The following is a 9,561-nucleotide window of genomic DNA, read 5'->3' as shown; positions in this document are numbered from 1 at the left end:
TGCACTTTCTGAAACGACTGAGGTCAACATGAGCAGGACAACACAAACAAACAGAAGCTGTTGAAGTGTTGAGCAGTTAAAATGCAGCGTGTCAATTCCTTCATGTTATGTCCAGGTACGATGAAACGATGAAATATTCCCAGTTCTAGATTGGATACTTTATGAAGCTAAGAGAATTAGATAAGAAGATAAACCCTGCTCAAGATAAATCTATAATCTGCAGTTCTTTAGCTTGGCTTAGTAGACAGTCTCAAGTTGACTAAAGCAGAACCTGATCTCACAGAAATGTTCAGTAAACTAATATTACATGGCAGTTTTTCTGAAATACACCAAGAACTCAATGATAATAAGAAAAAGTCAATTTAGGAGTTTTCACACTAGATAGGAAAAAACTGTAAAACTCCACAAAAGAAACTTGCTGGTTCTATTTCCAGTCTGTCTTACCACGTCTTGGCACAAAAGAAGAATCAAATTTACATTTGTCATCCAAAATGGATGTATTTCCCCTGGAAACCTGTCTAAACTGGAAAAAACACACTGAAGTTGTCCATGTGACGATAAGATACAAACTTTCATTTCTTTTCTGAGTTTGGTGGAGAGCGCAATCTGCTTTGCAACTTTCTGTTGAGGTAGCAACACTGGAGCCAGACACTCAAAGAAATGGAGCAAACTGACTGAGAACATTGGCTTTTCGGAGCAGTTTGTAGAACATCTGGAGCTGATGTGCAAAAAACAGAAGTTAACAATGATGATGATTAATGATTAAAAGAGGGGATGTTGTCAGTCAGGGGCTTGTTCAGCTGTATTGCGCAAAAAAAAAAAAAAAAAAAAAATTCAGGCAATTTCTGCAAAAAGCATTTAGTCAAACAGTTACTTCTGCAATAATTAATGCTTCTTTACACTTCATATTGTCATTTTCCTTCTTGTGATTAATAAATGACTCTAGTATATAAGAAATAAACAAGGAACACAAAGCACTTAATAGAATTTAATTTGTATTAGGTGACCTTTGGCTCACTTCTACCCATCTCTGACAGTCACAGTGTTGGGAGCAGCAACTCCAGCTGGTTCTTTCCACACTACAGCCAACTGAGAAGCAGCTTGTCATTTTCCATGGTATCTGCATAAAAGTTTCACACATTTCGTGGCTCCACCACACCAAGAAGTGTTAATTAGTAGGACACATTTAGTAAGTTTCTGCTAGACGACGCTGCAAAATTAGCTCACACTAGAATTAAGGAACTAAAACAAAATGGACAAAAATGCAAACGTCACCATATTGGAAAGTTGTAGGGAAAAAAAAAAAAAAACTGAACAAAACAAAAGAATAAAAATAGCCCTATAGCAAGAAATTTCTCCAGCTTGTTCCAGCATTGCTTCTGAAAATGAAAACTACAGCATGATATTCCAGCATGAACACAGACAGAGCTTCAACAGATCTGTCATGTGTCACTGAAGCTTTAAACCAATCAGGGCAAAGCTGTATCATCACAAAAAGGGATTCCCAGTGAATTGCCGCCTGTTAGGGGATCAGCTACAGCACTTGACTCAGAAAGCTGCCATCACCTTGCTCCAGCATGGCATTAATGTCATAAGAAAAGGCTGCTTGAAGTTTGGCTTAAATGCAAATGATCATCATCTGTGGTTCAATGTGCATCGGTACAAACATGATTTATGACTGAATTCATACCATATCACTGATAAAAGTTTGTTTCTTGACCTAGACTTGTAGAAATGTGCCTATATGTTGCAGTTATGCACATGCAATAATCCCTCCTCTATTGTGTTTATGCCATATTTATGAATTGCTTGGCTCAAACAATGACTGGAAAATGCCGAAGGCTGTAATTTTCATTGTTAATTTCTCTTTCTTTTTCATCATGCTGTTCTGTTACAATGATTTCAGTAACAGTGACAATTTACAAACATTTATTGCTCATTGCTGATTGATATGCACAAAGAAACTCAATAAAACTTGTTGCCGACTTGCAGATGCACATTGATCCAGAATGCTACCATGAATCTACTATACAGGATTTAACATGGATGTACAATAATATGGGCCTTATAGCTTCCAGTGTTGTCACTCAGAAGCATGGACATAGAGGTATGGACGTTAGGGGCGTGTCACAGCCAATGTCCAGTAACTCCTGGGTTGTCTCTATCACTGTCCTTCAAACAGAACAGCTGGGCCATCAGTACTCTGTATCTGTCTCCATCAACACCCTGCTGGTTTAAGTCCCACCTTACAAACCATTACAACTGTTCTGATTGGCTCTTCTGTGTCTTCTGGAACATTCCACAGATGCACAGGTAAAGGGATGAGTGTCACGATTGGGTATAAAAAGAAGCATCCTCAAAAGGATCAGTCATTCACAAGCAAGGATGGGGCGAGGTTCACTACTTTATGTTTGAGCAAATAGTCCGACAGTTTAACAATGTTTCTCAGTGTACAGTTGCAAAGGATTTATGCATTTTATCATCTACAGTCCATAACATCAAAAGATTCCGTGAATCTGGGGAAATCTGTGCACATAAGCAGCATACTCATAACCTTTGATCCTTCAGTTTAAATTAAAATCTGACATCATTGTGTAAAGGATATTACTCAATGGGCTCAGGCACACTTAAAAAAATTGTCCGTTAACACAGTTTGTCACTACAGTTACATGTGCAAGTTAAAGCTAACATGCAAAGTGACAACCATTCAATTCAATTCAGTTCAACTTTATTTATATAGCATCAGATCACGGCAATGTCATCTCAAGATGCTTTACAGACAGGAAAAAACATAATGAAAGCCAATTCATAATAGTCTATATAAGGAAACCAACAGATTGAGTTGGAGGATCTACTCAATCCCCCATCCTGAGCAAGCACACTGGCAACAGTGGGAAGGAAAAAACTCCCTTTTAACAGGAAGGAAACCACCGGCAGAACCTGGCTCAAGGACAGGCAGCCATCTGCCTCTGCTGTGTGGGGGGGAAGAGGACAGGAAGGCAACAGACAACAGGAACTGCTACTCCCAGCCACGGAGACCTGCTGAGACAGGAGACATACATGTTAATGATGCAACACTCTTATTGGGGCGGGGGGGGGGGATAAAAGAGAGAGAGAAAGAAGCTCAGTGTATCAGGAAATGTCCCTCAGCAGTCTAAACCTATAGCAGCATAACTAAGGGATGCTAACCATCCCTAGCTATAGGACTTATCAAAAAGATAAGTCTTCAGCCTAGTCTTAAAGGTGGGGAGGGTGTCTGCTTCCCTAACACTAACTGGGAGCTTATTCCATAAGAGAGGGGCCTGATAACCAAAGGCTCTGCCTCCTGCTCGGCTCTTTGAGACTCTAGGAACCACAAGTAAGCCTGCAGTCTGCGAACGAAGTACTCTGCTTGGTATATAAGGAACAATGAGGTCTTTGATATATAGTGGTGCCTGGTTGTGGAGGGCTTTATATGTAAGGAGAAGGATTTTAAATTCTATTCTAGTTTCAACAGACAGCCAATGAAGAGAGGCTAAAACTGGAGAAATATGATCTCTCATGCTGGTTCTGGTCAGGACTCTGGCTGCAGAATTCTGGATCAGCTGAAGGCTTTTCAGGGCATATTTAGGACAGCCCAGTAATAGAGAGTTACAGTAATCTAGGTTGCTATATCTAATCATATGTCAACAATATCTAGAAATGCCATTGGACACAAAGTGGGGAAGTGTGCTGTGGTCTGATGAGTCCACATTTAAAATTGCTTTGGGAAATCATTGATGTCATGTCCTTCAGGCTGAAGAGGAAAAGGACTATTGCAGCCGTTATCAGCACAAAGTGAAGAAGCCAGCATCTGTGATGGTATGACGATGTGTTAATGCCCATGGCATGAGGTAAACTTGCTCATCTGTGAAGGAAACATTAATGCTGAAAGGTACATGCAGGTTTTGGAACAACGGATCCTGCAACGTATCCAAGTCCATTCCTTTTCTTTTTCAGTATGACAATGCCAAGCCACATTCTACAGGCGTTACAACAGCGTAGTTTCGTATCAAAAGAGCACTGATACCAGACTGGTCTGCCTGCAGTCCAGACCTTTCTGCCACTGAAAATGTGTGGCGCATCATGAAGCACAAAATACAACAAATGAGTTGTACATCAAGCTAGAAAAAGCGAAAAATTCCACCTACAAAGCTTCAACAATTAGTGCCCTCAGGTCCCAAATGCTTATTGAAAGGAAAGCTGATGTAACAAAGTGGTAAACATGCCCTTGTCCCAGCCTTTTTGGAATGTGTTGCAGACATCAAATTCAAAATGAGTAAAAAAAAAAAAAAAAAAAAAAAGAGTGAATATATGCAACAGGAAAAATAAATTAATCAGTTTGGACATTAAGTACCATGTAGTGTGTTCAAATAAATATAGGTTCAAAGGATTTGCAAATTATTGTATTCTGTTTTTAACAACATCCCAACCCCATTAGAACTGGTGTTGTAGAAAGCAACACTCATTCTTTCATTCATCATCCTAACCGCTTAGTCTGATTAAGGGTTGCGGGGAAGCTGGAGCCTATCCCAGCAGTCTTTGGGGCGAAAGGTGGGGTACACCCTCGACAGCTCCGCAGTCCATCGCAGGGCCACACAGAGACAAACAACCACTCCCGCTCACACCCACTCCTAGGGGCAATTTAGAGTAACCAATTAACCAGGAGGAAGCCGGAGTACCCAGAGAGAACCCACGCATACAGTTCTCAGTGTAACTGTAGAGAACATGCAAACTCCACACAGAAAGGCCACTGTCCAAACCTCGCCCCAGCTGAGGATCGAACCAGCAACCTTCTTGCTGTGAGGCCACAATGCTAACCACCATGCAGCTCTTGGAAAAAATGATGATACTAAATTTGTTTCTTGCAAAGTACTCACCACTGTGGCCTCACAGCAAGAAGGTCGCTGGTTTGATCCTCGGCTGGGCTGGAGGCTCAATATGGTGGCCTTTCTGTGTGGAGTTTGCATGTTCTCTCCGGGTACTCCAGCTTCCTTAGGTGCATGAATGCACGTTAGGTTACTTGGATTCTCTAGATTGTCCCTAGGAGTGGGTGTTAGCATGAATGGTTGTTTGTCTCTCTGTATTGGCCCTATGATGGACCGGTGACCTGTCCGAGGTGTGTCCAGCCTCTCAATCAGTGATTGCTGGGATCCAGATTCCCCGCAACCCTTAATTGGATTGTATTTACATACTAGCCCTGATGGTAGTCGTTTGTTTGTAAAATCTAATGTTTAGTCTTGATTGACTGCATTTAATCTGACCACAAGTATTTCAACCCTTTTATAAGTCTGTCACTGTAATAGACAAACCTAATTTGTATTTCAGAATTTGCATCTCCAAAACATCTGATTACTCCGTTTATCTGCCCGGTGTTGTAACCAGGACAAGATTTTCACCTCCGTCAGCCTCCACTGTGAGTAACGGTGATTGTGGTTTTAATCATCACCATATGACCTTAACATAAATATCATTACAAGATTAATGTGTTCTTGTGACCCATGTCTTAATCATAACGTTCCCATAATCCCATTAAGACTGGAACACCCAATAGGAGCATGAAATAAAGAAATTAATTTATAAAATCACCCATAGTTCATAATTCAGCAGTGCAAACACCTTCATGCATATTCAGCTGTGGCTTCAAACAATAACCAGTTAAGTATCTAACTAGCAAGGTTAAAATCCAGAGAGGATGACTCACTGGAACAAAGTTCTTTTCTCCTCCCAGCCAAGCAGTAGTCTTCTGATCCTCGCCCCTCTGCTTAGTTTCTGTATGACTCAGCTGCTGAGTGTCAGTCCCAGCTTCCCACAGCCACCACGAACGAGCCCGCTCTGTGTACTTACATCTCACCAGGTTGTAATGCCACTATAATCTACCACTATTAGGCTTTATTCCCGCCCTTAATCCGTGCTTTGATTTTGTTTGCCTCACCTCTTCACCAAGCAACACGTTTGCCTCCATTTAAAGCCTCCAAACTATAACTTTCAAACTGTTTCCTCCACAAATGAACAACTGAGTCCTTTGAGTTTACTTTTCAGCACATCTTCCTCAGCTCTGATCAAGTTAAGTTATAAACACAGCTAATGGTAAGATGGGGAAACTATCATTACTTTTATTTTTCCTCCCCTTTTGTTTCTTTTTTTTTTTAAGACATCCAATCATTCATCCATTTTCTCAAGAACTGCTTCCATTGCTTCATTAAAAGTTTGGATGTGACATCTCAAGCTCTCCAGACTGATGTGCTTCTCCTCGCTGAATGTAATTATAAGTCAAATCAGAACACTCTTTGACAATAACCGCCTTTGTTCTCTGGCTTCATGTTTGTGGGGAGAATTCCCAGGGGTGCGAACCCTGCCACGGCAGACTTTAAGCTTTTGATACAAGCCCTGCTGAGTGGTTTCTGGAGGGGAATCTCTGCTTTCCTCAGCAATATGAAGCAAAAGCCTGTGCATTCACATCATATTGTTGTATGGTGCTTATTTGTGTGTTTGTGCGCATGCGGTTTTATGTGTATCGTCAAATCCCTTTAACTCCTGTCAATAGGTAATCTGCCAGCCAAAAAGCAGCTGTCAAATAATCCCCTTATCAATTGACTTTCCTGGAACTCCTTGCTATGTGCTTTTTTTCTGAATGATATTGGGTTTGATCTGTGACACTGAATCAGTCAAATATATTTCCTGTTGTGTCTTGCCGCCCACATCAGAGTTGACTGCATTTGAGGATTTAGCTATGGCTATGCATACATAGGAAACCCAGAAAAAGAAGGGAGACATGAATGAATCTTCAATGTCAAATAATGCAGTTTAAACAAATATCAAATGTTTGCAATGTTTACAACATACGGCCAGCTTTTAGGGGAATAATCTGCAAGGAAAACGCGAGGTCTGCTTTTAATTAAACATCTTTACATCTGTGCAGTAGCCCGATGTAGGAGAATCTGCATGTAAGGCCATTTCATTTTTTTTCTTTCCTTTGGCACACAGTTGTCCTACTGGAGCACCAGGAGATATTGCTTCAAAAGACTCCTTTGTGGTTCTTGAGTTTGGAAAGCCTTTGAAGGTGAACAACCGGGGGTTTTAAACGATGTGCGAGCGCGTGGAAACACAGCTCAGCCGTTCATTTTCAGCTGAGTGGAAAGCAAACCCACTCGCTTCTGGGGAGATCTCTCTCCTCACCTTATCTCCTTTGCTGTGCTCCAAATGCCCCCCCACCAAAAAAAAAAAAAAAAAAAAAAACCCAACACATCACAGTTATCACATTGTCCTCGATGCAGATTTGTTCCTTTGTCTCAAGCTCTGGTTTTTTTTTCATACAGCTCAAGCTGTACAGAACTTTTACTGAGCCCTGCAAAGCCATGAAGCTACTCCTTGTACTTATCAATATATGCTTTTCCCTTACATGTAAAACACATGTAGCGCAGTGTCGGCACTTAATTTGAGTCATGTCATTCAGATTTAATTCACTAAACAGGACAAGCTAATGCTGACTTCTGTGGGATGTCTGGTAAAACTACTCATTTGATAATTAAGGATTAAACAATCAGGAGCCATGCATTACATGGTTTTAATGCACTTCTAGACTCCACGTCGTTCATTAAAAACCATGTATGCACGGATCAGAGTGATTTACTGTGTGGAACCATACTATAAACAGATTATATATTTTATAGTAAATGTTTATTCCTTTTTTGCAAAACTTGCTAAATATGCTGAAGTATGGGAACTATTTTATGTTGGCCTTAATGTACTTTTTATACAGCACGTTTCACTCATTCTACAGTCAAAAGTCATCTGATTTGGAGAATCTATTATCACATTGCTTTGTTCACACCCATAGCAAAGTGATATAAGAGTGATTTAACTTGCCGAACTACATATGTATAGATTCAAAATTAATGGACCAACCAGTTAGCATTAGAATTATCACTGAGACTGGTATAAATAAACACAATGGATTGTGATGGTTGAAATATTTCGGCTGAGTTGTTTAAATTTGGATTGCTGCGATCGGGTATGGGTTGACTTTTAGAATGGTTAAAATGTGAATTGTTTAAATGTTTATTTTATTTACTTGTTTTTATTAAAAGAATAAAAATTAAATAATAGAAAAAAATGTGTTGTTTAAACTGTCATAAACAAAAAAAAGAAAAAAAAATTTAGGTTACAAACAGGCAAAATAAAAAGTCAGAAATGAGACAGATGCCTACAGTGAGAACATCCCAGATTCAGGACCATGGACATCGCAGAGGAGTCACGGTAGGATAACAAGAATCCTCTGCATCAATGGTTCCCGACTTTTTAGCATTCATCTTATGCTTGCATGTCTTATCAAACCAGTCAATCACTTTTATTTATAGAGCACATTTTTCTTACAAAAAAATACAACACAAAGTGCTTTACATAAAAAAAAGAGCAAAAACGTCATCTTTGCCCATCAAAAACAACCAGACCATAAACCCATCAGTCACACATATACATGAAATATAGATGCCCAAACATAATAACACACCCACACATGTGCATTAAATACATCTCTTAAAGAAATGCCCCCCCAAAGTGGGAATACTAGAATTAAAAAAAAAAAAAAAAAAAAAAAAAATGGAAGCTTAAATAAAAGTTGCTGAGGTAAATAAATTAAAGAGAACCTACAAAACATATAAAAAGAAAATAGAGAAAGTTGAAGAAAAATATACACAAAATATATCTAATTAAAAGTTGTATTAAAAAGGTAAGTGTAAAGCCTTCCTTTAACAATATCTACACTCCCAGCTGTTCTTGGCTTGTCTGGATGCCTGTTCCAAAAGCGAGGACCAGAATAACTAAAAGTCTCTCTCAAGGTTTTATTCCCCACTTTAGGAACAAATGAGAGACCATCCCCCCAAAACCATGACGGTTCAGGAAGGTCAGGGATCAGATAATCCTTTATGTTTTTAGTTCTTTTTTCCCATGTACTGAATTGGAATATATTCTTTCCTTTTGCCAGTCCAGATATAACATCATGTCCTTCAACTGCACAGAGCTTTTTATTTGCATTCTGCGATACCTGTCACTGTCATCACACAGAGTCAGCTTGGAGACACCGGTTGCATGACGTCCAACATGATTCCTTTAACAAGTCCACAGCCACTCCCTGATCATGTTTATTTTCTAAGGAAATCAGTGAAGAGAACGGCTGGTTTTGATGTAGACGCAGTGCCACCTGACTGCTTCATCCACACCAGACATTACTGAGCCTCCACAACTGATGTTTTTTTTTACAAAGTCTTCGCTCACATTTGCACATTGAGGCCATCTTTGCACTACTGTTTGGTTTAAAATGTGTCTGCGAGCTAGTTGTGTTAATTGAAAATGCATCAGCTAGATGTTTGTGCCGTGTTGCAGATTTGCTCATTTGAGAGATCTTTTATTTATTCCAACAGCCCACATACCTCAGCATGCCACAGCAGCCTCATAAAGGCTTTTTGATAATCCAGGAAATGCGCTATGATTGTACATGAGCAAATCTAATTTTCTCATCCTCTGCAGAGCCCCTCTGTGGTC

This window comes from Telmatherina bonti (assembly GCF_933228915.1).
Source record: "Telmatherina bonti genome assembly, chromosome: 13".
Lineage (NCBI taxonomy): Eukaryota > Metazoa > Chordata > Actinopteri > Atheriniformes > Telmatherinidae > Telmatherina > Telmatherina bonti.
The sequence above is the reverse complement of the archived record's forward strand: the minus strand, read 5'-3'. Positions refer to the sequence as shown.